The sequence below is a fragment of the Rhinoderma darwinii genome, unplaced genomic scaffold (genome assembly GCF_050947455.1).
Source record: "Rhinoderma darwinii isolate aRhiDar2 unplaced genomic scaffold, aRhiDar2.hap1 Scaffold_533, whole genome shotgun sequence".
NCBI lineage: Eukaryota > Metazoa > Chordata > Amphibia > Anura > Rhinodermatidae > Rhinoderma > Rhinoderma darwinii.
The window spans coordinates 73,510-95,502 of NW_027464082.1; the positions used below are offsets into that span (position 1 = coordinate 73,510).

The 21,993-nt window shown below is 46.8% G+C and overlaps 11 non-coding genes across 11 annotated transcripts; all 11 read right to left on the reverse strand.

The window, feature by feature from the left end:
* Positions 1-111: 111 nt before the first annotated feature.
* On the reverse strand, positions 112-302 carry LOC142722349 (U2 spliceosomal RNA). The gene has a single exon (XR_012874661.1). It is a non-coding gene; the product is annotated as a U2 spliceosomal RNA (small nuclear RNA).
* A 1,276-nt stretch (positions 303-1,578) lies between these two features.
* On the reverse strand, positions 1,579-1,769 carry LOC142722350 (U2 spliceosomal RNA). Its single transcript, XR_012874662.1, has one exon. It is a non-coding gene; the product is annotated as a U2 spliceosomal RNA (small nuclear RNA).
* A 1,269-nt stretch (positions 1,770-3,038) lies between these two features.
* On the reverse strand, positions 3,039-3,229 carry LOC142722351 (U2 spliceosomal RNA). Its single transcript, XR_012874663.1, has one exon. It is a non-coding gene; the product is annotated as a U2 spliceosomal RNA (small nuclear RNA).
* Positions 3,230-4,525: 1,296 nt separating this feature from the next.
* Positions 4,526-4,716, reverse strand: LOC142722353 (U2 spliceosomal RNA). Its single transcript, XR_012874665.1, has one exon. It is a non-coding gene; the product is annotated as a U2 spliceosomal RNA (small nuclear RNA).
* Positions 4,717-12,792: 8,076 nt separating this feature from the next.
* Positions 12,793-12,983, reverse strand: LOC142722354 (U2 spliceosomal RNA). Its single transcript, XR_012874666.1, has one exon. It is a non-coding gene; the product is annotated as a U2 spliceosomal RNA (small nuclear RNA).
* A 1,284-nt stretch (positions 12,984-14,267) lies between these two features.
* LOC142722356 (U2 spliceosomal RNA) lies at positions 14,268-14,458 on the reverse strand. Its single transcript, XR_012874667.1, has one exon. It is a non-coding gene; the product is annotated as a U2 spliceosomal RNA (small nuclear RNA).
* A 1,300-nt stretch (positions 14,459-15,758) lies between these two features.
* On the reverse strand, positions 15,759-15,949 carry LOC142722357 (U2 spliceosomal RNA). The gene has a single exon (XR_012874668.1). It is a non-coding gene; the product is annotated as a U2 spliceosomal RNA (small nuclear RNA).
* A 1,280-nt stretch (positions 15,950-17,229) lies between these two features.
* LOC142722358 (U2 spliceosomal RNA) lies at positions 17,230-17,420 on the reverse strand. Its single transcript, XR_012874669.1, has one exon. It is a non-coding gene; the product is annotated as a U2 spliceosomal RNA (small nuclear RNA).
* A 1,292-nt stretch (positions 17,421-18,712) lies between these two features.
* Positions 18,713-18,903, reverse strand: LOC142722283 (U2 spliceosomal RNA). The gene has a single exon (XR_012874599.1). It is a non-coding gene; the product is annotated as a U2 spliceosomal RNA (small nuclear RNA).
* Positions 18,904-20,195: 1,292 nt separating this feature from the next.
* On the reverse strand, positions 20,196-20,386 carry LOC142722359 (U2 spliceosomal RNA). The gene has a single exon (XR_012874670.1). It is a non-coding gene; the product is annotated as a U2 spliceosomal RNA (small nuclear RNA).
* Positions 20,387-21,682: 1,296 nt separating this feature from the next.
* On the reverse strand, positions 21,683-21,873 carry LOC142722360 (U2 spliceosomal RNA). The gene has a single exon (XR_012874671.1). It is a non-coding gene; the product is annotated as a U2 spliceosomal RNA (small nuclear RNA).
* Between the last annotated feature and the right edge of the window lie 120 nt (positions 21,874-21,993).

Consider the following 21,993-nt stretch of genomic DNA (forward strand, 5'->3'; position numbering starts at 1 on the left):
CCAACAGGTGTTGAAATAATGGGATTAAAAGGGGAGATCCCTTCAGAAAGACAGAAACAATAGCAAAGACAAAAAACACTTTTGGAATCTGCTTTTAGTCAACACATAAGGAAAGGGTGCACCGGTCCTGGAAATACTGCAATACCAGGTCAATGCGTGGAGTGGACAGAGCAAGCTCTATTTCCATCTCCCTGTTCTAAAAATCCATTTAATATATGGTCCCCAGATAGGGGACGTATCAGATATTAAACTGATAAGAACAGATACTACACTTGATCTTAGCCAAAAGGCCGAGAAGCGATAACCCGAACGGGCCGCGCGTTGCCCGAGCCTGCCCGATACTGCTGTTCAGCCCTTGCAGCGATTCAGCCTACTTCTAGGCAATTCCATGGGGCCCTGCAGGCTCACACACTCACAGCTACACGGGAGGTGAATAAAGGCCGGAGAGGAAGCCAGACAGGATTTGCTTCTTTTGCTTGCACCACAATGCAGTGCTGAAAGAGGAGGAATCTACATAAAAACGCCTTCCTGGCAACGCCCAAATGCCCTGCTGCCATGCAGATAAACACTGGCAGCGGCAGCAAGTGCATGCCCACAGCCACCCCTTGTTCCTTCACACCTTGTATCAGCTGTAATCCAGTCCAGTCCAGTGCTGCCTGCTGAGCAGCACTGACCAACACTGCCTGGGCCCAGGCTTTTATCTCTGAGGCCCCATTATGATGTCAGAAAGCTGGCTCTGGAATCCTGAGGGCTCCACTATGACACGTGCAAAGTTCCATCTGAACTTTATATAAGACGGTGAGGCTCAGTCAGTCACTCAGTGTTGCCTGAGAGGGCAACACTGCAACAGCCGGCCGCCAGGCTGTCTTTTTTTTGCACAGCTAGTTGCCTCCAGGAGGCCACAAGAGGGAGACAAGGGACTGCAAAATGGAAAATAGGCATCCACCAACTTTACAGACAACTTCTCCTTGCTCCTACAACCTCCATCCTTGCACAGTTTGTTATTCTTCTAGGTAACATAGTAACAAATCCAAATTGCTGCTCTCTTTGTAGGCAAGCAAGGCTTTGTTGCAACTGCAATTCTTACTTCTTCTTGAAATGTAGGGACGACAGTACATTCCATCACATCCATCTAGTGTACACAGGTAGGTCCATTGTGGCGGGCAGGCGAGCGGGCGGGCTGCTTTATTGGCTGTTTGCTGTTCCCCTACTCCACTCCACTATTTGACTGTTGTGCTGCATCAATCAATCAATCAATCAATCAATCAATCAATCAATCAGTGGCTGGCTCAGGTGCAGCTCTTTAACTTACCTAAAAGGGAGGGCGGAGAGAAGACAAGGAAGGTGAATGAGGTGTTCCAATGTGAAATGCCGGAAACACAGAAACACAGACGACACACAACAAGAGGTGGCAATCTATTCATTAATTGCATTTAATCAATGAGCTCATTATCACTCATGCATTGTCCAACAGGTGTTGAAATAATGGGATTAAAAGGGGAGATCCCTTCAGAAAGACAGAAACAATAGCAAAGACAAAAAACACTTTTGGAATCTGCTTTTAGTCAACACATAAGGAAAGGGTGCACCGGTCCTGGAAATACTGCAATACCAGGTCAATGCGTGGAGTGGACAGAGCAAGCTCTATTTCCATCTCCCTGTTCTAAAAATCCATTTAATATATGGTCCCCAGATAGGGGACGTATCAGATATTAAACTGATAAGAACAGATACTACACTTGATCTTAGCCAAAAGGCCGAGAAGCGATAACCCGAACGGGCCGCGCGTTGCCCGAGCCTGCCCGATACTGCTGTTCAGCCCTTGCAGCGATTCAGCCTACTTCTAGGCAATTCCATGGGGCCCTGCAGGCTCACACACTCACAGCTAGAAGCCAGACAGGATTTGCTTCTTTTGCTTGCACCACAATGCAGTGCTGAAAGAGGAGGAATCTACATAAAAACGCCTTCCTGGCAACGCCCAAATGCCCTGCTGCCATGCAGATAAACACTGGCAGCGGCAGCAAGTGCATGCCCACAGCCACCCCTTGTTCCTTCACACCTTGTATCAGCTGTAATCCAGTCCAGTCCAGTGCTGCCTGCTGAGCAGCACTGACCAACACTGCCTGGGCCCAGGCTTTTATCTCTGAGGCCCCATTATGATGTCAGAAAGCTGGCTCTGGAATCCTGAGGGCTCCACTATGACACGTGCAAAGTTCCGTCTGAACTTTATATAAGACGGTGAGGCTCAGTCAGTCACTCAGTGTTGCCTGAGAGGGCAACACTGCAACAGCCGGCCGCCAGGCTGTCTTTTTTTTGCACAGCTAGTTGCCTCCAGGAGGCCACAAGAGGGAGACAAGGGACTGCAAAATGGAAAATAGGCATCCACCAACTTTACAGACAACTTCTCCTTGCTCCTACAACCTCCATCCTTGCACAGTTTGTTATTCTTCTAGGTAACATAGTAACAAATCCAAATTGCTGCTCTCTTTGTAGGCAAGCAAGGCTTTGTTGCAACTGCAATTCTTACTTCTTCTTGAAATGTAGGGACGACAGTACATTCCATCACATCCATCTAGTGTACACAGGTAGGTCCATTGTGGCGGGCAGGCGAGCGGGCGGGCTGCTTTATTGGCTGTTTGCTGTTCCCCTACTCCACTCCACTATTTGACTGTTGTGCTGCATCAATCAATCAATCAATCAATCAATCAATCAATCAATCAATCAATCAATCAATCAATCAGTGGCTGGCTCAGGTGCAGCTCTTTAACTTACCTAAAAGGGAGGGCGGAGAGAAGACAAGGAAGGTGAATGAGGTGTTCCAATGTGAAATGCCGGAAACACAGAAACACAGACGACACACAACAAGAGGTGGCAATCTATTCATTAATTGCATTTAATCAATGAGCTCATTATCACTCATGCATTGTCCAACAGGTGTTGAAATAATGGGATTAAAAGGGGAGATCCCTTCAGAAAGACAGAAACAATAGCAAAGACAAAAAACACTTTTGGAATCTGCTTTTAGTCAACACATAAGGAAAGGGTGCACCGGTCCTGGAAATACTGCAATACCAGGTCAATGCGTGGAGTGGACAGAGCAAGCTCTATTTCCATCTCCCTGTTCTAAAAATCCATTTAATATATGGTCCCCAGATAGGGGACGTATCAGATATTAAACTGATAAGAACAGATACTACACTTGATCTTAGCCAAAAGGCCGAGAAGCGATAACCCGAACGGGCCGCGCGTTGCCCGAGCCTGCCCGATACTGCTGTTCAGCCCTTGCAGCGATTCAGCCTACTTCTAGGCAATTCCATGGGGCCCTGCAGGCTCACACACTCACAGCTACACGGGAGGTGAATAAAGGCCGGAGAGGAAGCCAGACAGGATTTGCTTCTTTTGCTTGCACCACAATGCAGTGCTGAAAGAGGAGGAATCTACATAAAAACGCCTTCCTGGCAGCGCCCAAATGCCCTGCTGCCATGCAGATAAACACTGGCAGCGGCAGCAAGTGCATGCCCACAGCCACCCCTTGTTCCTTCACACCTTGTATCAGCTGTAATCCAGTCCAGTCCAGTGCTGCCTGCTGAGCAGCACTGACCAACACTGCCTGGGCCCAGGCTTTTATCTCTGAGGCCCCATTATGATGTCAGAAAGCTGGCTCTGGAATCCTGAGGGCTCCACTATGACACGTGCAAAGTTCCGTCTGAACTTTATATAAGACGGTGAGGCTCAGTCAGTCACTCAGTGTTGCCTGAGAGGGCAACACTGCAACAGCCGGCCGCCAGGCTGTCTTTTTTTTGCACAGCTAGTTGCCTCCAGGAGGCCACAAGAGGGAGACAAGGGACTGCAAAATGGAAAATAGGCATCCACCAACTTTACAGACAACTTCTCCTTGCTCCTACAACCTCCATCCTTGCACAGTTTGTTATTCTTCTAGGTAACATAGTAACAAATCCAAATTGCTGCTCTCTTTGTAGGCAAGCAAGGCTTTGTTGCAACTGCAATTCTTACTTCTTCTTGAAATGTAGGGACGACAGTACATTCCATCACATCCATCTAGTGTACACAGGTAGGTCCATTGTGGCGGGCAGGCGAGCGGGCGGGCTGCTTTATTGGCTGTTTGCTGTTCCCCTACTCCACTCCACTATTTGACTGTTGTGCTGCATCAATCAATCAATCAATCAATCAATCAATCAATCAATCAATCAATCAATCAATCAATCAGTGGCTGGCTCAGGTGCAGCTCTTTAACTTACCTAAAAGGGAGGGCGGAGAGAAGACAAGGAAGGTGAATGAGGTGTTCCAATGTGAAATGCCGGAAACACAGAAACACAGACGACACACAACAAGAGGTGGCAATCTATTCATTAATTGCATTTAATCAATGAGCTCATTATCACTCATGCATTGTCCAACAGGTGTTGAAATAATGGGATTAAAAGGGGAGATCCCTTCAGAAAGACAGAAACAATAGCAAAGACAAAAAACACTTTTGGAATCTGCTTTTAGTCAACACATAAGGAAAGGGTGCACCGGTCCTGGAAATACTGCAATACCAGGTCAATGCGTGGAGTGGACAGAGCAAGCTCTATTTCCATCTCCCTGTTCTAAAAATCCATTTAATATATGGTCCCCAGATAGGGGACGTATCAGATATTAAACTGATAAGAACAGATACTACACTTGATCTTAGCCAAAAGGCCGAGAAGCGATAACCCGAACGGGCCGCGCGTTGCCCGAGCCTGCCCGATACTGCTGTTCAGCCCTTGCAGCGATTCAGCCTACTTCTAGGCAATTCCATGGGGCCCTGCAGGCTCACACACTCACAGCTACACGGGAGGTGAATAAAGGCCGGAGAGGAAGCCAGACAGGATTTGCTTCTTTTGCTTGCACCACAATGCAGTGCTGAAAGAGGAGGAATCTACATAAAAACGTCTTCCTGGCAACGCCCAAATGCCCTGCTGCCATGCAGATAAACACTGGCAGCGGCAGCAAGTGCATGCCCACAGCCACCCCTTGTTCCTTCACACCTTGTATCAGCTGTAATCCAGTCCAGTCCAGTGCTGCCTGCTGAGCAGCACTGACCAACACTGCCTGGGCCCAGGCTTTTATCTCTGAGGCCCCATTATGATGTCAGAAAGCTGGCTCTGGAATCCTGAGGGCTCCACTATGACACGTGCAAAGTTCCGTCTGAACTTTATATAAGACGGTGAGGCTCAGTCAGTCACTCAGTGTTGCCTGAGAGGGCAACACTGCAACAGCCGGCCGCCAGGCTGTCTTTTTTTTGCACAGCTAGTTGCCTCCAGGAGGCCACAAGAGGGAGACAAGGGACTGCAAAATGGAAAATAGGCATCCACCAACTTTACAGACAACTTCTCCTTGCTCCTACAACCTCCATCCTTGCACAGTTTGTTATTCTTCTAGGTAACATAGTAACAAATCCAAATTGCTGCTCTCTTTGTAGGCAAGCAAGGCTTTGTTGCAACTGCAATTCTTACTTCTTCTTGAAATGTAGGGACGACAGTACATTCTTTTTTGTTCAATATATTTTTATTGAGAAAAGTTTTATAACATGTGGGCTTGACATGTAGCCCGGCATAGAATATATAACATAAGAGTATGCGGCACGCAGGCCTTAAAGGAGACATAAAAACATGTGGCAAGTACAATTGTAAACATGTTTGAAAGCTTCTTGAACCTGGCCCCATGTGGCTTTATTAGAGGTCTGTCTGCCTTCCATGTCATACCTGTTCAGGCATACCCGCATTATCTAACGGGGGCAGTTCTTTTGTTTTTGACAACTAATAAACAGTAACACAAATAAACCAACAAAATAAAATAAAATAACATAAAACAGGTGACCACCATGAGAGCTTAGTGAAGTAAATATATGCATTAGTAAGCTCCTCTTCTGCATATGAGAAAGTTACCCTTGCACAAAATAGGTCAGATCAGGTCAAGAGGGAGGGTATCATAATATGACTATAAACAGGACTCTTAGTAAAATCTACCCAATTCTTCCACGTATTTAGAAATTTCACATGTGTGCCACTCTCCCACCCCGCTAGTTCTTCCATTCTGAAGATTTGTCTAGTTTTTTCTAGCCATTGAGATATTGTAGGCGGAGACTTAGAGTTCCAGTTCATAGGGATGAGAAGTTTAGCTGCTGTCAGCAAGTGGGTTGCTAGAGAATGCTTAGATGGTCTAAACGAGCTGTTAGGTAGCCATAACAGCACCAATTCGGGGGTAAGGCATATGTTCGCCCCACATATTACATTAATAAGTCTCCCAACTTCAGCCCAAAATCTCTGCAGGACTGAACAGTGGTACCAAATATGTGAGATAGACCCCACCTCCACTCCACACCTCCAACATAATTCATCCGCATTAAGCCTCCATTTATTAAGTAACTGAGGGGTTCTATACCATCTCGTCAATGTCTTAAAAGAATTCTCTTGGGTCTTAACACAACGGGAAAAGCCCTGCGAGTTGGACAAGACCACGGAGACTTCCGAAGGGGTAAAGGTGACAGATAGCTCCTTTTCCCATGCTATCATGTACCCAGGTTTATCCGGAGCTGCTAACTGAAGAAGTTTAGTATATATTTTAGAGATGAGACCTTTAGGTAGATTGGGAAATATCAAATAATGTTCTAGCCAATTAATATCCCTTAGTGGTTGTGAAAACCTATCGCAAAATTCTCTACATACCTTATTGAAAGCAAATTCATGTATAAACGAGATGGGGGTGGGGACTAGTGGGGTTAGTATGTCCGCTAGATTCGGTAGGGCAGATACATTTTGTAACGTAGGGTATATTGAAATTCGCTGTAGATGGGACCAAGGAAAATGAATCGGAGTGACATCTGCTTTCAGGAAGGCAGGAAGGACCCCCAGCGGCATGAGAGGAGAGGGTCCTGTATCTGGCATCAATTTTGTGAAGAAGTGCTGCCCCACTTCCACCGTGCCCCTCAAAGTGTCACTCATCTGACCTGTCTTCATCAGAACTGAGGACCACAGGTGTATGATCCCCTCCTCCCCAAGAATGTGTCGTTCGATATGGGTATGTGGCCCCACCATCTGCTGTGGGTGAACTAGCGACAACCACCTAGCCAGATGGATGGCTCTGTAATATGTTTGAACATCTGGTAATCCGCATCCCCCCTGTTTTCTGCCAAGTCGCATTTGAGCATATGCCAGCCTAGGACGGGCAGCATTCCAAACAAACTTTGAGAACAAGCGGTGTATTTGAGTAAAAAAGGATCTCGGGAGCCATATAGGAACAGTCTGTAACACATATAGGATTTGCGGCATTATATAGCATTTGAGAATATTCTTTCTTCCCATCCAAGAGACATACGGGATTTTCAATCCCGCTAACCGCGAACTGATTTTCCTATATAGTGTTTTATAGTTATACTCAAACAACTTAGAAGGGTCTGAAGAGATGCGGACCCCCAGGTATGTTATGTCTGTTGAGTTCCATGTGAAGGGTGTGGACAGTTTAAGACGTTGGATTTTTGACTTTGGCGCCGTGATGTTTAGGGCCACTGATTTCCCTAAATTAATCTTAAAATTAGAAGCTTTTCCAAATTCCTCCAGAATCGCAAGGATTGCTGGAAAAGCCTGGAATGGGTTTGATATAAATAGAAGGAGGTCGTCTGCAAACGCTGCCGTTGAATGCGTTACGTCCCCAATCTTAAGGCCCTGCACTTCTCGGGACTGAATGAATTTCTGGATTAGGGGTTCTATGGTCAGTACAAATAGAGATGGGGACAACGGGCAGCCCTGTCGTGTTCCGTTATAAATATCAAAGGGTGATGAAAGGGCCCCATTTATTTTGATCCTAGCGGACGGCTGATGGTAAAGCGTGAGAATGGCTCTGACAAAGGTGGGGGGAAACCCAAATCTAGTGAGAGTTGCTATCATAAAGTCCCAAGCCACGCGGTCGAACGCCTTTTCTGCATCCGTACTTAGGAGGACTAGTGGGATCTTGTGTTTTTGTGCCCAGAAGATCGCGTTAATTACCCTGGTAGTGTTAAATCTCCCCTCTCTTTGTGGAACAAATCCAGTCTGTTCGGGATTAATTAATTTAGGAAGTAATAAATTTATGCGGTGTGCCAATAACTTCGCCCACCATTTTACATCTGTGTTCAGAAGGGAGATTGGCCTGTAGCTGCTACAAATCATAGGGTCCTTACCTTCTTTTGGGATAACTGTGATATGTGCATCAAGCATTCGTTTGGAGAGAGCCTCCCCCTCCAGCAAAGAATTGCTCAGCTTCACAAAATGTGGCAACAAGGTTGCAGCAAATGTTTTATAATAAAATATTGGGAATCCATCGGGTCCAGGACTCTTACCACTAGGTATAGAGGCCAGCACTTCTCTAACTTCTTGTTCTGAAAAAGGGGCTATCAACCTTTCCAAATCACCCTCCCCAATTTTAGGTAAGGAGATTGAATCAAGGAAAGAAGCAATAGTGGCAGCACGATCTCCTATATGTGATGTTGGCCCACCTGTCTCCAGGTTATAAAGAGAGGAGTAAAATTTGTGAAACTCAGCCGCAATCTCTTCAGTGGACTGGACTACCTCACCTTTTTCTGTTTTCAGTTTGGCAATATAGGATTTCTCGTTTTGTTTTTTAAGAAGTCCTGACATAATTTTTGACCCTTTATCTCCGTGAGCATAATATTTAAATTTACATCGCTGGAGAGCTTTGGCTGCTTTGACATTCAGGAGATCCCTGAGATCATTTTTCAGTTTCACGAGTTCAGATTGAGATTTCTGTATGGACGATTGTTTTCTAAGTGTTTCTAAAGCTGAAATTCTGTTCAACAGGGAGTTTACTGTGGCCTCTCTAGCTTTTTTAGTTCTAGAGCCTAGTGCAATAAACTCGCCTCTGATACAGGCTTTGTGAGCCTCCCATACGATCGATACAGGGGTCCCCGGAATGTCATTAAAGCGAAAATACTCCTGGAGTTTACTTTCTATTCTCAAGATATCCTCTGGCGAGCCCAGTAACGTTTCATTTAAAGACCAATTCAGAGTTTTCCTGGGAAGGGACGAAATGGATAAGGACATAGAGACTAGTGCGTGGTCGGATATCAGTATGGACCCTATGTCTAATGCAGTAACTTCACCTAAGTGCCTATCAGAGATATACATGCGGTCTAATCTGTGGTAGGTTCTATGTACTGTGGAGTAGTATGTGAAATCCTTCGTGTCAGGATGTGTTGCTCTCCAAGCATCGACTAGCGATAGGTCAGCCAATGCCCTCTTCATTGTCCTAAGTGCATTGGTGGGTACAGCCGAAGATTTAGAGGTAGTATCCAACCTATAATCCAGCACACAGTTGAAGTCCCCTCCCAGGACCAGGATTCCTTCTTTAAAAGTTTGTATTTTATTTAACGTGCTAGCTAACCACTTAGCTTGATTTCTATTAGGGGCATAAATATTTGCTAAAGTAATCATAGTATTCCCTATGGTGCCTTTAATGAAAACATATCTAGCAGCTGGGTCGATTTGCTGGGCCAATAAGGTAAATGGAACTGATCTACTAATAGCAATGCTAACTCCCCGTGATGCTGAGGAGTGTGTGCTATGGAACCACTGTGAGAATGAGGTGTGAGTGAGAGAGGGAGTGTGTGTGTGTCGGAAATGGGTTTCTTGCAGAAACAGGATGTCTGAACGTGCTTTCTTGGTTATGGCAAATACTTGGCTGCGTTTTTGAGGGGTATTAAGCCCTCTTGCATTTAATGAGACAATATTAACTTCAGCCATATGTACTTACGTCTAGTGGAGGGACGAAAATGTATAAGAGCCCACCATGTGTCACCTTAACTCCAAACTTAACACAAGTTGTATGAATAAACAAAACATTACAAATGTTGTAATCTTTTCTACATAAGAACCATGTAGAAAGGTCTAGGATCAAACAGGTCCCTGATCCCATGGGAATGAGAATAGTTCTGGATACGATTAAGCATAAAACCGTATACAGATACACAATACAAAATGGGTTTAGCCATTTCAATATGAAAGAAGACAGGAACATAAAAAAGAACCAATAGAAATGAAAGAGACGCACTCTTTGTTAGTAGCTACACATATCAGATAGTACCATTTTTAGCAGAATTCTGAAAGGATACACAAGAGGCTTGTTGTAAGCCACCAATTACACCACGACGATTCCTCTACTGCGAAAGGGAGAAGGTCCGCTCTTGGCTGATACCTCTACAAAGCCAATGTCCTGAATTCCAATTTCAGGTGGAGGTCCTCCTCGGGGACTTCACCTTGGTTTGTAGGTTCCACTTCTCTAGAGGTGGTAATTCCGGGAATGCCACAGGTAAATGAACCGGCAGCCACGATGGTATGTCCAGCGGGGTGACCCGAAGCACAGTCCAGATTTTGTGTAGATCGTCCGGTTGCTTTATCACTATGGGTTTACCATTGTCCATCACAGAAAGTCCAAAGGGATACAACCATCTGTAGGGAATGCGACGATCTCTCAAAATATCAGTAAGCGGTTTCAGTATTCGCCTTTTGTTTAGAGTGCTTGCCGCTACGTCTTGAAAGAACAGAATTTTGGAGTTGTCGTAGTAGATTCCTTGAGAGTCCCTGGCCCTCTGTAAAAGAGCAGCTGTGTCGACAAAACTCAAGAGCCCGCAAACCACATCTCTCGGAGGCTCTCCCGGGGCAGGCTTGGGCCTAAGAGCTCTGTGTATACGCTCGATAATCACTTGGGAGGCTCGATCCGCCCCCAGTAGATCTGCGAAAATTGAAGCGGCTGCTGCTCTCAAAGCCTCCGGAGCTACACTTTCCGGCATACCCCTTAGCCTAATATTCTTCCTCCTGTTGCGATTCTCCTGATCTTCAAGCTGAAGAAATGCAGAATTTAGATGTTCCTGTTGGGAGATAACCGTCTGTTGTGTCACTGCACTGTGGGACAATAAAGCAGTATGAGCATTTTCCAGTTCCTCCACTCTGTGGCCGATGTGTTTTACGTCTGTTTTGATATCAGAGAGTTCTTTCAGCACTGGAGATAAGGCTTGAGCTAAACATTTTTTGAGAAAAGCTCTAGAAATATGGCATGCATCCGATTCATCACATGCAGTAGGCTGAGCTGTAGTACTCTCTCTATCCGAATCCCCATCCTGTGACATTTCAGTGTCCTCCTCTTGTGTGGATAGGTGACTCCCAGTTAAAGAGGAAGCAGCGTGCTTTTTGTTAAAGAAACGATCAACTTCATGTTGATTTTTATGCTTTTTAGGCGTGTGGTGAGCAACATCTTTGAGCTTTTCTTTGCCAGTTTTCACCATCTTGTGTTAGTTTTGTGGTACTAAAGAAAAAATAGAGTGCGTGTCTCTTCAATGGTAGTTACATGTAGCTCATTAAGAACAGCGCTTACAGCTTCCTAACTGCCTCCCTAGCAATGGTGGAGGGAGGAGGAGGGGGTCGCCTAGCAAAAAAAAAATTTGTCGTGGGAGTCCAAGTGACTACACTGTATGTCAGATCAGTAATAAAGCTTGTTCACTAGGTAAATTCCCAGCGGAGAAAAAATTAGAGCAGTGCTCTCATAAGTAAGGTGATGACATGAAGTGAAGTAAAGCTTGGGGGTATAAGTGGCACTTTCTCTGAAGTCCTTGGGCGCTGGTCTGCAGGATTCAAGCCTGGGCCTAGTCTCCTCAGACCTCACAGTAAGGAACGGGCTGCCCCTGGGATTCAGGTCTGTAATCTTAATGCGGGTCTCTATAGCAGAACGGCACTTGTGTCTCCCAGGCAGCTGCAGCTGCTTAGTGTGCTTATTGTGTACCTGTTATTGCTCCTCTGGTCTCTTCGAACCTTCCCGCCGGCTGTCTCGCCCGAAATCTAGGTCCCGGATTGACACGAGGCAAGGCCTCAACCTGATCCTCTCCCTGAAGTCGCAACCAGACCACCGAAGATGGATCCTCAAATGCCTGGACGGCGCTGCGGCGGTAGCGAGGGAGTGTCAGCTCATTCAGAGCAGTATGTATCTGCAGCTCCTCCACTTCTATTCTCACCGCTCCTTCCCGCCGATCGTCTCGCTGGAAATCGAGGTCCCGGTCGACCGCGAGGCTAGGCCTCACTAGCTTGTTCCTCCGATATTTCGGCGGAATCGCCCAAAAAACCACTCCACCAGTGCCCAGTCGTCTCCGCAGCAGCAGGGAGAGGGGAAGAGGTAGTTTCGAGCACTTTCGTTCAGCAGATGGAGCAAATTAGGTCCTCTGTTGGCGGAGCTCACCAGAGTTGCGACCGTTCACTGCAGCGCCCAAGCCACGCCCCCCGACGACAGTACATTCCATCACATCCATCTAGTGTACACAGGTAGGTCCATTGTGGCGGGCAGGCGAGCGGGCGGGCTGCTTTATTGGCTGTTTGCTGTTCCCCTACTCCACTCCACTATTTGACTGTTGTGCTGCATCAATCAATCAATCAATCAATCAATCAATCAATCAATCAATCAATCAATCAGTGGCTGGCTCAGGTGCAGCTCTTTAACTTACCTAAAAGGGAGGGCGGAGAGAAGACAAGGAAGGTGAATGAGGTGTTCCAATGTGAAATGCCGGAAACACAGAAACACAGACGACACACAACAAGAGGTGGCAATCTATTCATTAATTGCATTTAATCAATGAGCTCATTATCACTCATGCATTGTCCAACAGGTGTTGAAATAATGGGATTAAAAGGGGAGATCCCTTCAGAAAGACAGAAACAATAGCAAAGACAAAAAACACTTTTGGAATCTGCTTTTAGTCAACACATAAGGAAAGGGTGCACCGGTCCTGGAAATACTGCAATACCAGGTCAATGCGTGGAGTGGACAGAGCAAGCTCTATTTCCATCTCCCTGTTCTAAAAATCCATTTAATATATGGTCCCCAGATAGGGGACGTATCAGATATTAAACTGATAAGAACAGATACTACACTTGATCTTAGCCAAAAGGCCGAGAAGCGATAACCCGAACGGGCCGCGCGTTGCCCGAGCCTGCCCGATACTGCTGTTCAGCCCTTGCAGCGATTCAGCCTACTTCTAGGCAATTCCATGGGGCCCTGCAGGCTCACACACTCACAGCTACACGGGAGGTGAATAAAGGCCGGAGAGGAAGCCAGACAGGATTTGCTTCTTTTGCTTGCACCACAATGCAGTGCTGAAAGAGGAGGAATCTACATAAAAACGCCTTCCTGGCAACGCCCAAATGCCCTGCTGCCATGCAGATAAACACTGGCAGCGGCAGCAAGTGCATGCCCACAGCCACCCCTTGTTCCTTCACACCTTGTATCAGCTGTAATCCAGTCCAGTCCAGTGCTGCCTGCTGAGCAGCACTGACCAACACTGCCTGGGCCCAGGCTTTTATCTCTGAGGCCCCATTATGATGTCAGAAAGCTGGCTCTGGAATCCTGAGGGCTCCACTATGACACGTGCAAAGTTCCGTCTGAACTTTATATAAGACGGTGAGGCTCAGTCAGTCACTCAGTGTTGCCTGAGAGGGCAACACTGCAACAGCCGGCCGCCAGGCTGTCTTTTTTTTGCACAGCTAGTTGCCTCCAGGAGGCCACAAGAGGGAGACAAGGGACTGCAAAATGGAAAATAGGCATCCACCAACTTTACAGACAACTTCTCCTTGCTCCTACAACCTCCATCCTTGCACAGTTTGTTATTCTTCTAGGTAACATAGTAACAAATCCAAATTGCTGCTCTCTTTGTAGGCAAGCAAGGCTTTGTTGCAACTGCAATTCTTACTTCTTCTTGAAATGTAGGGACGACAGTACATTCCATCACATCCATCTAGTGTACACAGGTAGGTCCATTGTGGCGGGCAGGCGAGCGGGCGGGCTGCTTTATTGGCTGTTTGCTGTTCCCCTACTCCACTCCACTATTTGACTGTTGTGCTGCATCAATCAATCAATCAATCAATCAATCAATCAATCAATCAATCAATCAGTGGCTGGCTCAGGTGCAGCTCTTTAACTTACCTAAAAGGGAGGGCGGAGAGAAGACAAGGAAGGTGAATGAGGTGTTCCAATGTGAAATGCCGGAAACACAGAAACACAGACGACACACAACAAGAGGTGGCAATCTATTCATTAATTGCATTTAATCAATGAGCTCATTATCACTCATGCATTGTCCAACAGGTGTTGAAATAATGGGATTAAAAGGGGAGATCCCTTCAGAAAGACAGAAACAATAGCAAAGACAAAAAACACTTTTGGAATCTGCTTTTAGTCAACACATAAGGAAAGGGTGCACCGGTCCTGGAAATACTGCAATACCAGGTCAATGCGTGGAGTGGACAGAGCAAGCTCTATTTCCATCTCCCTGTTCTAAAAATCCATTTAATATATGGTCCCCAGATAGGGGACGTATCAGATATTAAACTGATAAGAACAGATACTACACTTGATCTTAGCCAAAAGGCCGAGAAGCGATAACCCGAACGGGCCGCGCGTTGCCCGAGCCTGCCCGATACTGCTGTTCAGCCCTTGCAGCGATTCAGCCTACTTCTAGGCAATTCCATGGGGCCCTGCAGGCTCACACACTCACAGCTACACGGGAGGTGAATAAAGGCCGGAGAGGAAGCCAGACAGGATTTGCTTCTTTTGCTTGCACCACAATGCAGTGCTGAAAGAGGAGGAATCTACATAAAAACGCCTTCCTGGCAACGCCCAAATGCCCTGCTGCCATGCAGATAAACACTGGCAGCGGCAGCAAGTGCATGCCCACAGCCACCCCTTGTTCCTTCACACCTTGTATCAGCTGTAATCCAGTCCAGTCCAGTGCTGCCTGCTGAGCAGCACTGACCAACACTGCCTGGGCCCAGGCTTTTATCTCTGAGGCCCCATTATGATGTCAGAAAGCTGGCTCTGGAATCCTGAGGGCTCCACTATGACACGTGCAAAGTTCCGTCTGAACTTTATATAAGACGGTGAGGCTCAGTCAGTCACTCAGTGTTGCCTGAGAGGGCAACACTGCAACAGCCGGCCGCCAGGCTGTCTTTTTTTTGCACAGCTAGTTGCCTCCAGGAGGCCACAAGAGGGAGACAAGGGACTGCAAAATGGAAAATAGGCATCCACCAACTTTACAGACAACTTCTCCTTGCTCCTACAACCTCCATCCTTGCACAGTTTGTTATTCTTCTAGGTAACATAGTAACAAATCCAAATTGCTGCTCTCTTTGTAGGCAAGCAAGGCTTTGTTGCAACTGCAATTCTTACTTCTTCTTGAAATGTAGGGACGACAGTACATTCCATCACATCCATCTAGTGTACACAGGTAGGTCCATTGTGGCGGGCAGGCGAGCGGGCGGGCTGCTTTATTGGCTGTTTGCTGTTCCCCTACTCCACTCCACTATTTGACTGTTGTGCTGCATCAATCAATCAATCAATCAATCAATCAATCAATCAATCAATCAATCAATCAATCAATCAATCAGTGGCTGGCTCAGGTGCAGCTCTTTAACTTACCTAAAAGGGAGGGCGGAGAGAAGACAAGGAAGGTGAATGAGGTGTTCCAATGTGAAATGCCGGAAACACAGAAACACAGACGACACACAACAAGAGGTGGCAATCTATTCATTAATTGCATTTAATCAATGAGCTCATTATCACTCATGCATTGTCCAACAGGTGTTGAAATAATGGGATTAAAAGGGGAGATCCCTTCAGAAAGACAGAAACAATAGCAAAGACAAAAAACACTTTTGGAATCTGCTTTTAGTCAACACATAAGGAAAGGGTGCACCGGTCCTGGAAATACTGCAATACCAGGTCAATGCGTGGAGTGGACAGAGCAAGCTCTATTTCCATCTCCCTGTTCTAAAAATCCATTTAATATATGGTCCCCAGATAGGGGACGTATCAGATATTAAACTGATAAGAACAGATACTACACTTGATCTTAGCCAAAAGGCCGAGAAGCGATAACCCGAACGGGCCGCGCGTTGCCCGAGCCTGCCCGATACTGCTGTTCAGCCCTTGCAGCGATTCAGCCTACTTCTAGGCAATTCCATGGGGCCCTGCAGGCTCACACACTCACAGCTACACGGGAGGTGAATAAAGGCCGGAGAGGAAGCCAGACAGGATTTGCTTCTTTTGCTTGCACCACAATGCAGTGCTGAAAGAGGAGGAATCTACATAAAAACGCCTTCCTGGCAACGCCCAAATGCCCTGCTGCCATGCAGATAAACACTGGCAGCGGCAGCAAGTGCATGCCCACAGCCACCCCTTGTTCCTTCACACCTTGTATCAGCTGTAATCCAGTCCAGTCCAGTGCTGCCTGCTGAGCAGCACTGACCAACACTGCCTGGGCCCAGGCTTTTATCTCTGAGGCCCCATTATGATGTCAGAAAGCTGGCTCTGGAATCCTGAGGGCTCCACTATGACACGTGCAAAGTTCCGTCTGAACTTTATATAAGACGGTGAGGCTCAGTCAGTCACTCAGTGTTGCCTGAGAGGGCAACACTGCAACAGCCGGCCGCCAGGCTGTCTTTTTTTTGCACAGCTAGTTGCCTCCAGGAGGCCACAAGAGGGAGACAAGGGACTGCAAAATGGAAAATAGGCATCCACCAACTTTACAGACAACTTCTCCTTGCTCCTACAACCTCCATCCTTGCACAGTTTGTTATTCTTCTAGGTAACATAGTAACAAATCCAAATTGCTGCTCTCTTTGTAGGCAAGCAAGGCTTTGTTGCAACTGCAATTCTTACTTCTTCTTGAAATGTAGGGACGACAGTACATTCCATCACATCCATCTAGTGTACACAGGTAGGTCCATTGTGGCGGGCAGGCGAGCGGGCGGGCTGCTTTATTGGCTGTTTGCTGTTCCCCTACTCCACTCCACTATTTGACTGTTGTGCTGCATCAATCAATCAATCAATCAATCAATCAATCAATCAATCAATCAGTGGCTGGCTCAGGTGCAGCTCTTTAACTTACCTAAAAGGGAGGGCGGAGAGAAGACAAGGAAGGTGAATGAGGTGTTCCAATGTGAAATGCCGGAAACACAGAAACACAGACGACACACAACAAGAGGTGGCAATCTATTCATTAATTGCATTTAATCAATGAGCTCATTATCACTCATGCATTGTCCAACAGGTGTTGAAATAATGGGATTAAAAGGGGATCTCCCTTCAGAAAGACAGAAACAATAGCAAAGACAAAAAACACTTTTGGAATCTGCTTTTAGTCAACACATAAGGAAAGGGTGCACCGGTCCTGGAAATACTGCAATACCAGGTCAATGCGTGGAGTGGACAGAGCAAGCTCTATTTCCATCTCCCTGTTCTAAAAATCCATTTAATATATGGTCCCCAGATAGGGGACGTATCAGATATTAAACTGATAAGAACAGATACTACACTTGATCTTAGCCAAAAGGCCGAGAAGCGATAACCCGAACGGGCCGCGCGTTGCCCGAGCCTGCCCGATACTGCTGTTCAGCCCTTGCAGCGATTCAGCCTACTTCTAGGCAATTCCATGGGGCCCTGCAGGCTCACACACTCACAGCTACACGGGAGGTGAATAAAGGCCGGAGAGGAAGCCAGACAGGATTTGCTTCTTTTGCTTGCACCACAATGCAGTGCTGAAAGAGGAGGAATCTACATAAAAACGCCTTCCTGGCAACGCCCAAATGCCCTGCTGCCATGCAGATAAACACTGGCAGCGGCAGCAAGTGCATGCCCACAGCCACCCCTTGTTCCTTCACACCTTGTATCAGCTGTAATCCAGTCCAGTCCAGTGCTGCCTGCTGAGCAGCACTGACCAACACTGCCTGGGCCCAGGCTTTTATCTCTGAGGCCCCATTATGATGTCAGAAAGCTGGCTCTGGAATCCTGAGGGTTCCACTATGACACGTGCAAAGTTCCGTCTGAACTTTATATAAGACGGTGAGGCTCAGTCAGTCACTCAGTGTTGCCTGAGAGGGCAACACTGCAACAGCCGGCCGCCAGGCTGTCTTTTTTTTGCACAGCTAGTTGCCTCCAGGAGGCCACAAGAGGGAGACAAGGGACTGCAAAATGGAAAATAGGCATCCACCAACTTTACAGACAACTTCTCCTTGCTCCTACAACCTCCATCCTTGCACAGTTTGTTATTCTTCTAGGTAACATAGTAACAAATCCAAATTGCTGCTCTCTTTGTAGGCAAGCAAGGCTTTGTTGCAACTGCAATTCTTACTTCTTCTTGAAATGTAGGGACGACAGTACATTCCATCACATCCATCTAGTGTACACAGGTAGGTCCATTGTGGCGGGCAGGCGAGCGGGCGGGCTGCTTTATTGGCTGTTTGCTGTTCCCCTACTCCACTCCACTATTTGACTGTTGTGCTGCATCAATCAATCAATCAATCAATCAATCAATCAATCAATCAATCAATCAATCAATCAGTGGCTGGCTCAGGTGCAGCTCTTTAACTTACCTAAAAGGGAGGGCGGAGAGAAGACAAGGAAGGTGAATGAGGTGTTCCAATGTGAAATGCCGGAAACACAGAAACACAGACGACACACAACAAGAGGTGGCAATCTATTCATTAATTGCATTTAATCAATGAGCTCATTATCACTCATGCATTGTCCAACAGGTGTTGAAATAATGGGATTAAAAGGGGAGATCCCTTCAGAAAGACAGAAACAATAGCAAAGACAAAAAACACTTTTGGAATCTGCTTTTAGTCAACACATAAGGAAAGGGTGCACCGGTCCTGGAAATACTGCAATACCAGGTCAATGCGTGGAGTGGACAGAGCAAGCTCTATTTCCATCTCCCTGTTCTAAAAATACATTTAATATATGGTCCCCAGATAGGGGACGTATCAGATATTAAACTGATAAGAACAGATACTACACTTGATCTTAGCCAAAAGGCCGAGAAGCGATAACCCGAACGGGCCGCGCGTTGCCCGAGCCTGCCCGATACTGCTGTTCAGCCCTTGCAGCGATTCAGCCTACTTCTAGGCAATTCCATGGGGCCCTGCAGGCTCACACACTCACAGCTACACGGGAGGTGAATAAAGGCCGGAGAGGAAGCCAGACAGGATTTGCTTCTTTTGCTTGCACCACAATGCAGTGCTGAAAGAGGAGGAATCTACATAAAAACGCCTTCCTGGCAACGCCCAAATGCCCTGCTGCCATGCAGATAAACACTGGCAGCGGCAGCAAGTGCATGCCCACAGCCACCCCTTGTTCCTTCACACCTTGTATCAGCTGTAATCCAGTCCAGTCCAGTGCTGCCTGCTGAGCAGCACTGACCAACACTGCCTGGGCCCAGGCTTTTATCTCTGAGGCCCCATTATGATGTCAGAAAGCTGGCTCTGGAATCCTGAGGGCTCCACTATGACACGTGCAAAGTTCCGTCTGAACTTTATATAAGACGGTGAGGCTCAGTCAGTCACTCAGTGTTGCCTGAGAGGGCAACACTGCAACAGCCGGCCACCAGGCTGTCTTTTTTTTGCACAGCTAGTTGCCTCCAGGAGGCCACAAGAGGGAGACAAGGGACTGCAAAATGGAAAATAGGCATCCACCAACTTTACAGACAACTTCTCCTTGCTCCTACAACCTCCATCCTTGCACAGTTTGTTATTCTTCTAGGTAACATAGTAACAAATCCAAATTGCTGCTCTCTTTGTAGGCAAGCAAGGCTTTGTTGCAACTGCAATTCTTACTTCTTCTTGAAATGTAGGGACGACAGTACATTCCATCACATCCATCTAGTGTACACAGGTAGGTCCATTGTGGCGGGCAGGCGAGCGGGCGGGCTGCTTTATTGGCTGTTTGCTGTTCCCCTACTCCACTCCACTATTTGACTGTTGTGCTGCATCAATCAATCAATCAATCAATCAATCAATCAATCAATCAATCAATCAATCAATCAGTGGCTGGCTCAGGTGCAGCTCTTTAACTTACCTAAAAGGGAGGGCGGAGAGAAGACAAGGAAGGTGAATGAGGTGTTCCAATGTGAAATGCCGGAAACACAGAAACACAGACGACACACAACAAGAGGTGGCAATCTATTCATTAATTGCATTTAATCAATGAGCTCATTATCACTCATGCATTGTCCAACAGGTGTTGAAATAATGGGATTAAAAGGGGAGATCCCTTCAGAAAGACAGAAACAATAGCAAAGACAAAAAACACTTTTGGAATCTGCTTTTAGTCAACACATAAGGAAAGGGTGCACCGGTCCTGGAAATACTGCAATACCAGGTCAATGCGTGGAGTGGACAGAGCAAGCTCTATTTCCATCTCCCTGTTCTAAAAATCCATTTAATATATGGTCCCCAGATAGGGGACGTATCAGATATTAAACTGATAAGAACAGATACTACACTTGATCTTAGCCAAAAGGCCGAGAAGCGATAACCCGAACGGGCCGCGCGTTGCCCGAGCCTGCCCGATACTGCTGTTCAGCCCTTGCAGCGATTCAGCCTACTTCTAGGCAATTCCATGGGGCCCTGCAGGCTCACACACTCACAGCTACACGGGAGGTGAATAAAGGCCGGAGAGGAAGCCAGACAGGATTTGCTTCTTTTGCTTGCACCACAATGCAGTGCTGAAAGAGGAGGAATCTACATAAAAACGCCTTCCTGGCAACGCCCAAATGCCCTGCTGCCATGCAGATAAACACTGGCAGCGGCAGCAAGTGCATGCCCACAGCCACCCCTTGTTCCTTCACACCTTGTATCAGCTGTAATCCAGTCCAGTCCAGTGCTGCCTGCTGAGCAGCACTGACCAACACTGCCTGGGCCCAGGCTTTTATCTCTGAGGCCCCATTATGATGTCAGAAAGCTGGCTCTGGAATCCTGAGGGTTCCACTATGACACGTGCAAAGTTCCGTCTGAACTTTATATAAGACGGTGAGGCTCAGTCAGTCACTCAGTGTTGCCTGAGAGGGCAACACTGCAACAGCCGGCCGCCAGGCTGTCTTTTTTTTGCACAGCTAGTTGCCTCCAGGAGGCCACAAGAGGGAGACAAGGGACTGCAAAATGGAAAATAGGCATCCACCAACTTTACAGACAACTTCTCCTTGCTCCTACAACCTCCATCCTTGCACAGTTTGTTATTCTTCTAGGTAACATAGTAACAAATCCAAATTGCTGCTCTCTTTGTAGGCAAGCAAGGCTTTGTTGCAACTGCAATTCTTACTTCTTCTTGAAATGTAGGGACGACAGTACATTCCATCACATCCATCTAGTGTACACAGGTAGGTCCATTGTGGCGGGCAGGCGAGCGGGCGGGCTGCTTTATTGGCTGTTTGCTGTTCCCCTACTCCACTCCACTATTTGACTGTTGTGCTGCATCAATCAATCAATCAATCAATCAATCAATCAATCAATCAATCAATCAATCAATCAATCAGTGGCTGGCTCAGGTGCAGCTCTTTAACTTACCTAAAAGGGAGGGCGGAGAGAAGACAAGGAAGGTGAATGAGGTGTTCCAATGTGAAATGCCGGAAACACAGAAACACAGACGACACACAACAAGAGGTGGCAATCTATTCATTAATTGCATTTAATCAATGAGCTCATTATCACTCATGCATTGTCCAACAGGTGTTGAAATAATGGGATTAAAAGGGGAGATCCCTTCAGAAAGACAGAAACAATAGCAAAGACAAAAAACACTTTTGGAATCTGCTTTTAGTCAACACATAAGGAAAGGGTGCACCGGTCCTGGAAATACTGCAATACCAGGTCAATGCGTGGAGTGGACAGAGCAAGCTCTATTTCCATCTCCCTGTTCTAAAAATCCATTTAATATATGGTCCCCAGATAGGGGACGTATCAGATATTAAACTGATAAGAACAGATACTACACTTGATCTTAGCCAAAAGGCCGAGAAGCGATAACCCGAACGGGCCGCGCGTTGCCCGAGCCTGCCCGATACTGCTGTTCAGCCCTTGCAGCGATTCAGCCTACTTCTAGGCAATTCCATGGGGCCCTGCAGGCTCACACACTCACAGCTAC